This window comes from Pimephales promelas, chromosome 4 (genome assembly GCF_988280905.1).
Source record: "Pimephales promelas chromosome 4, fPimPro1.hap1.1, whole genome shotgun sequence".
Lineage (NCBI taxonomy): Eukaryota > Metazoa > Chordata > Actinopteri > Cypriniformes > Leuciscidae > Pimephales > Pimephales promelas.
In genome coordinates this window covers 12181532-12188690 of record NC_142772.1, presented here as the reverse complement: position 1 = coordinate 12188690, position 7159 = coordinate 12181532, and the positions used below count along the sequence as shown (strand labels likewise).

At 34.3% G+C, this 7159-nt stretch overlaps 1 long non-coding RNA gene across 1 annotated transcript; it reads left to right on the top strand.

Moving 5' to 3' along the window:
• The first annotated feature begins 516 nt into the window (after positions 1-516).
• LOC148981641 (uncharacterized) lies at positions 517-1437 on the top strand. The gene is made up of 3 exons (XR_016168170.1): positions 517-725; positions 1127-1235; positions 1340-1437. It is a non-coding gene; the product is annotated as an uncharacterized LOC148981641 (long non-coding RNA).
• The last annotated feature ends 5722 nt before the right edge of the window (positions 1438-7159 follow it).

The window sequence follows — 7159 nt, the reverse complement described above, 5'->3', positions numbered from 1 at the left end:
TGTCAGCGTGCCTCAGACTGTTTACAAGCTACAGCTGTTCTGCTGGTGCGGGTAGGCAGCGGAGTGGCTTACCATGCCAGTGACGTAGTCGAATGTTGAAATCCAACATGGCGGCGCCCGTGTAACAAAAACAACACTTTCAATGTACCATTTTATCCCTTTTAACAAATTCTGCCATTTTAAAAATTGTACCAATGATAATTAATACAATACATCTGTTATGTCACCTTTTTTCAAATTTCAGTTCAGTTCATCTTTAAGGTTTCAGCTGTCAAACACATCATGTAACGTTAAGTTAGTGGAGGAAAAAAATACAATATATGCCTTTAAAGTCTAGAACTACTAACGTTAATACAATTATACTAAAGTAAACATATCTCAAATGTATGTCAATGTAAACTTGCATGATATTAAATTCCTGTCAGTATGTGTGCTAATATTTTGAACACTGTCCCCCATTATGACATCAATAATTTTGTGGGTGCATAAACGTTTACATTTGGTCAGCCTATGTTGTTGTCATTATCATAGCCATATTTGTATCTTTTGTTTTAGATTCTGCATTTTCTATTCCCCCTTTTTCCCCACAGAGAGACAGTCCACCCTAGGAAAACAAATGAGGACATAACATCAGCCCAGTCCAAAACTTCTGAGCAAAAGAAAATGCAGGCTAAACCCTAGGCTTGTTGAAGAGGAGACCAATACGGATCATCTAGACACAAAAGGTCATAAGATTATTTTTTTTTACCAACCTAAAACTAGCATCTGCATTTCAAATGTAAAAAATAACTGGCTGCCCACTATAAAGTTGTTGCTTCAGGATAAAATAAAACAAAATCATTATTACATATTAATTAAACAAATTCTTAACTACATTTAGAAATTAAATGCTTTAAAAACTTTCCATAGATCTTGACAGTCATTTTTCACAGCCAATTCCAGTACATGCAGTCTGTCAGGTGTTTATGTTGCTTTGCCTGTTTCTACTTATATACAAGTCTATATCTGTTTATCTGTTTTAATGCCATCAACTAATCCACTCTGCTAGGCCAGCTGATCTTCATTTTCTGCTAAAGAAATTGAAAATACTGATTATCAAATTTTTTGTGTGTGTTTTGCTTACTAGAAATGCCAAAACTCCTTAGTACAATGGGCAAGCTGGGAAAATGTCATGAAGCGAAGGAACAGAGCTCACAGGAACAACTGGCATCACCTTCCAGCCTACAGGAAACTGAGTATGCTGTTTTTCCAAACTACCGTAGTACAGCAAGTTACAACAGTAAAGACTTATTAAAAACAAATTCAATAATTCCAATAAAACAATTTGTCTTTTTTACAGATGCAGTGATCCAGAAATTTCCTGGAACCACGAGGGGCCAACTATTATTCAAAGTCACTGAGCTGTGGACATCCAAAAATCTCAACAAACTTAAACAATGAACTTTTCTGCTTTGCTTTTCTGGGTTTGTTTTATGTTTTGTTGTAATATTGTATTTGTATATAATAGTGATGGGAAATCTGGTTATTTTCCGCAAATCTGTTCTTTCAGACAGTTTGTTTCAATGAACCGGTAAAAAAAAACAAAAAACGTTTCACCAGTTCTTTTACGTCCTCTCAAGTAATGATGTCAATTCTATCATCCCGGCCGATAAAAATACTTTCAGAAAAAGGCATTAATTAGCCTAGAAACCAAAATCTAGTCAGGCCAATCACGTAGTGTATAGAGTCGGTGGGTGCGCTTAATGATGGCAGAGTTGTAATGGTTCTGCCTCCGTGTTCGGTTCAGAGACGGGGCTATCATGCATGCTCAGTATCTCCAACTCATCAGTTCGCTGTATCGAACGTGTCCAAAACTAAAAGTTCTCGGTTCCGTCCTGGTGATCTCAGAACTGCTGTAGCAGTACGTGCGGCGTATATAGCCTATATATATAGCGGCGTATAGAAACCTGAATATAGCCTATAGTCGACAAAACTAAAAAGTCGATGCATGTCTCCAGTATGTTTAATACGTTATGTTTTGATTAGCACATTATAAATATTTATTTTGCACTTTTAAAATCTTGGCTAGAGTTTACGTCAAATATCAACTTAGAAATTAAATGAGCTGTTCCTGAAAATAATGTTTTAGTATAATAATAGTTTAGCTTTAAAATCTATTCGTTTCCAATCTTTAAAATAATACAGTGAAAAGGCAGTAATTAAGTGATAAAGATGTTTACAATATGTTTTATTTTGTTACACTTATTGGTGTTCAAATAAATACTTAAGAAACATGCATTTCCACTGCATGAAAAAACTGAAAAAAATTGTACGCATGCTCAGCTCATCGGTTCTCAGTATGTCGAAACGTGTCCGAAAGTAACAATTCTCGGTTCTGTACTGTTGATTGAGAAACGGCTGTACCTGTGCGTTCGGTAGTATGTGTATGCTCAGTATCAGCTGCTCGTGCTCATCACTTCTCTCAGCACATGTCTCAGTTCAGTGAACTGTTGAAATTACTGGAGTAACATATACTCCAGGATATTGCTTTATTTCAAGTCAGATGTCTGAAAGTGAGTAGTTGTGGATGCGCTGACGCAAGACGCAAACTGTTTCGCTCGATTCATTCCGATTTGGTGTACCGGTTCACTAAAAACAACCAGTTCAAAATAACGATTCGTTTCAGAACCGGACATCACTAGTATATACTGTATAATAAAGTTGTGTGTACTGTGTACAGTAGTTTTCTAATTTTGCTCAGCTTAACAATTTTTCTTTTTAAATTAAAACGGTTTTAATAAAGTTTTAATGTTTTAACTGTTTTACTGTATTACTTCTTTTTTGCTAACTGCACCGTTTGACATTTAAGGTTTAGGCATGTCATGTGCATTGCATTGCACGTGTGTAAGTAAGTCAATATAAGACAATGTAAGTAAGACAATATAAAAACGTATTAGGGACATATGAAGAGCTCTTTTCCAAAACGCTATTAATCCATTTCAATAGTTTTCAGGAAAACTACATTTTTTACCTAGACCCACACATTTTGTGAATATTCAAATTATCCTGTTTAAATGTTTTATTGGTTCAGTCTGAACATTTTGAGCAATAATTATTAAATCAAACAACAATATTGTTAATGATAATTTAAAAGTTAATTTTATTTTTTTCCAAAACGCTATAAATCCATCCATTTTTTGTATCATTTTTAGTAAAGTCATTTTTAGTAAAGAGTCAAACCTCAAACAAATAGTACCAATTTCAACATATGCATGAAAAAAAAACGAATTATTAAAAATGATCAATATATGATAACGATATTCAAAAAAGGGATGGGCACCCCTCCAGCACATGCACACACACACAGGCTACATAACATGTGAGCAAAGCGGAGCAGCATGACGCTTAAATATAAGTTAAAAAAAAAATAATAAATAAATAAACATAAAATATACGTTTCACATTTGTTTTTAATAATATTACATTACTTATTTTTATTATTTCATCTATGTTGAGTAGGCTATGAAAAGGGAACCGCATGAGATGAGTAAGATAGGATCAAAATTCAAAAGCTGCCCAATATCGGAAAATATTTGGAGTGCGTCAGACATGATTTTGACCACTTATTAAGTTTTGTTTTGTAGAAAGCTTGTAAATTTCGTTTCATATAAATTGTATCTTCATTTTAATAAATGTTTCATCGACAAATTGACTGGATTAATACATTAGAAGTAAATATCAGACAATATAATCAGGACACAGAGGCGCGCAGGTGAACCGGAGCGCGTCTCATAATATGAACCGAACCGAAGCGATGCTTGCCTCACACAGGCCTGAGAACTAAGCTACAGAAAGCTTTAAATATCTACTTTTAAACAAAACAATTAAAAACTAAAATAAATTGGCAACTCTCTGCGTATGTAGGCTAATTCGAAGTATGCGTTTCTCTAGGCCTATGCGCGTTCACTCCGAAGATGGCGAGTAAGCATCATCAACTTTATCTTTGTTGCTGACACTGACAGAAAACACTAGTTTATTAATAAACAATTCAAATGTTTCATGCATAATCATTACTTTTTGCCGGTTCTTTTATGCATACGTTGAAATGCGGAATAGGCAATTAAAAACGCTCATATGGTTTCTCTCCCATTTAATTAAATCAATATATGTGATTACTGATAATACAAATGGCTTAAATGATCTACTACTAGTCGACTAGAAAACTAGGACTCATTTTGAGGAATAAATGAACATAATAAACCTCTGTTCAGAGTGCCGCCGTGCTGGATTGTGTAGAGCGCTCATTGAATTTGAGGATTTATCGTGTTTAGGCTAAAAACAGGGCTGGCGCTTATCGCGGCTTGGAAAGAAACTGTATCTTGCAGTACATTTTAAACAAGGAAATATAGCGATTTGGCATGAAACGTTGATGGAGCAGTGAAAGGGTTCTGTCCACAGCAGAATGACACGACAAACTCATTTTTTTTTAAAATGGCGTTTATCGCTTTTTGGAAAAGAGCTCTTCATATATATGTCACATGTATGTAAGCAATATACTATGCATATATGTGTACTTTGTAGATTGAACATATATACAAAATTTTATATGTCATGTATATTGATAATTATATATGTGACATATATGTATATAAAATACTTTTATACATATATAAAATATATGGGCTAGTTTTATATGTCAATATATGAAATTGTTCCATTTTCGAATAGGTTTTATATATGGGCAGATATATATGTACATATATGTTTTCACTGTCTATGTACATATATTTAATATATGCGTATTTCATACATGTTCATATATTACATTTCCGTATGGGCACTGACAAGATAAATGACTACGGTCTAATCTTACCACTAAATCTGTATTGATAATAATATGATAACTTATGTTTAGAAAAGCATCAGAAAACACTAAATGGTAGAAGGAATTTACCCCTCATTCAGACGAAGTCGATCGGCAAACCCTTCTTTATACTGGCAGAGGTTGTTGAAGTGGGGATCCTTGAAGTGCTTCAGGTCATTACATCCAACAACGGAACATTTTGACTTGCCCTCTCGTAACTTCTGCATCATTGAGCTTGGACTACAAAATCGGAGCGAGAAATAATAATGACGGATTGCTCGAAGTGTTGTACCGGTAGTCGATGTCCTTATTTGTCAGTTCCGCTGCAAATATTGTGACGTAATTGTTAAAATGTAAGAGAACAGAAAAATCTGTACAGGTTGAAAAATATGACCAAAACAGAATATAAAGATATAAACGAAGCACCTGAAGAGAATAATTTCATCTTTTCTGTACTTATAAACACTTCAAATATACAGCAAAATGCATTTAAGGGCTAAAAAAGTGGATTTTGCATGATATGTACCCTTTAAAGGAGTAGTCCACTTTAAAAAAAAAACAAAAAACGTTTGCTGATAATTTACTTACCCCCATGTCATCCAAGATGTCCAAAGGGGTATTGCACAAAAGTAGAATTAAGAAAGCCAGGATAACTGAACAGTCGCGGTTTGACCTAGTCTGATCAGTGCATCCTGGCTTAATCCGTTGCATGTTTGCTGAGCCAGGATGAGAACGCGCGGCTATGTCAAGCCAGGTGTATATAGTTTGGATAAATGCACGTTCACGGCATTCTTAAAAAGAGCGCGAAATCGATCACAGAATCACCGATCCAAAAGTGGACAAAACGCGTGCGGCATACTTTTCACCTAATGAGCAACAGCTTCTTATGGAAACGTATGAAGAAGTGAAACATATAATGAAACATATAATATGTAAAAAAGCCAATACAGATGCTGTAATAAAACAAAGAGAGAATGCCTGGCAAACAATAGCAGACCGATTGAATGCTAAGTCCATAAATATAACCACACTCTAAAAAAATGCTGGGTTGTTTTAAGCCAATTTTGGGTCAAATATGGACAAACCCAAATGTTGGATTTAAAAATGCAATTAATAAATTCAATCCAACAGCTGGGTTTGTCCATATTTGACCCAAAATTGGTTTAAAACAACCGAGCATTTGAGTGTGCAGTGCTCCATTGTAACCCTCATAATTACAATTTGAGGAGTTACTTGTCATTTAAAAAAATAATTGTATATTTTGCCTTAAATGTGACCAGTGGACATACATTTAACATGAAGAATAATTGCAAACACTTACCTACTATGTGTATATTTTATATATTTAGTTTATTTTATGTCTATTATCTCTTTAATCTTTTTACTCTTATCTATTTCTATGTAGGTTTTGTTTCTAATTGATTTAATGTAATCTATAATCAGATATTTTGCACTATTTTTATCCATCTAATCTATTTTATCATTTGTATCTATTCCTCTTAAAGAACAAACATGTCTGGCCAAAAAAGGACTTGGCAGAAAGTCTAGATTAAATACAAGAATATTTTGCAGGCTGGTAAGTGACTTGTCTGCAGAGAACATGGTGACATGTTTGCTGACATTTAATCGTCTGTGCTGATTTTAGCAATAAAAAAAAGTCATATATCTGGTACGGGGGTGGCCCTCCAACCCAAGACTTCACCACAGCACAGCACCACAGGCCTATAAAGGGAAGCCAGTGATTCCAATGGGTCTGCCCTATCTCGGATGACTCTTTCATGGCTGAATGCTCGTCTGAGTATTAAAACTTCCTCATCAACTACATCATCCAACAAAGGGCAAGCCATTGTGAATAGGAAAAACAAATCTTTAGTCTATATATACTATATATTGACCTTGTTGTTACATGAAACCACATTTACGACTTAATGAGCCATTTCTTATTATCTCATCAACTGCAATAAAATAGCCTATAATTTTTTTTTTCAACTATACATTTCTACTCTATATTTGCATGCATAGATATACATAGTCTTTCTATTTCTCATATTGTATAGTAGTTCTTTTGCATGTGTTGGCATTTATTGTGGACAGCAAAGTTATAATTGCTCAGGAAAATCTGCTTTCCTCACTGCAGGTGTATGCCAATAAACGCTTTGAATCTCAAATAATATATTCATCAAACCTCTGACAGTGAAATGAACAGCAGTTTTTAATAATAACTAAAATAGCAGTACGCATTCTTAGATGAATGGCAGTATATCTAGTATTTTAATGCAGGAGCATAAAGTAACTAAAACATTAATATCTAGGATT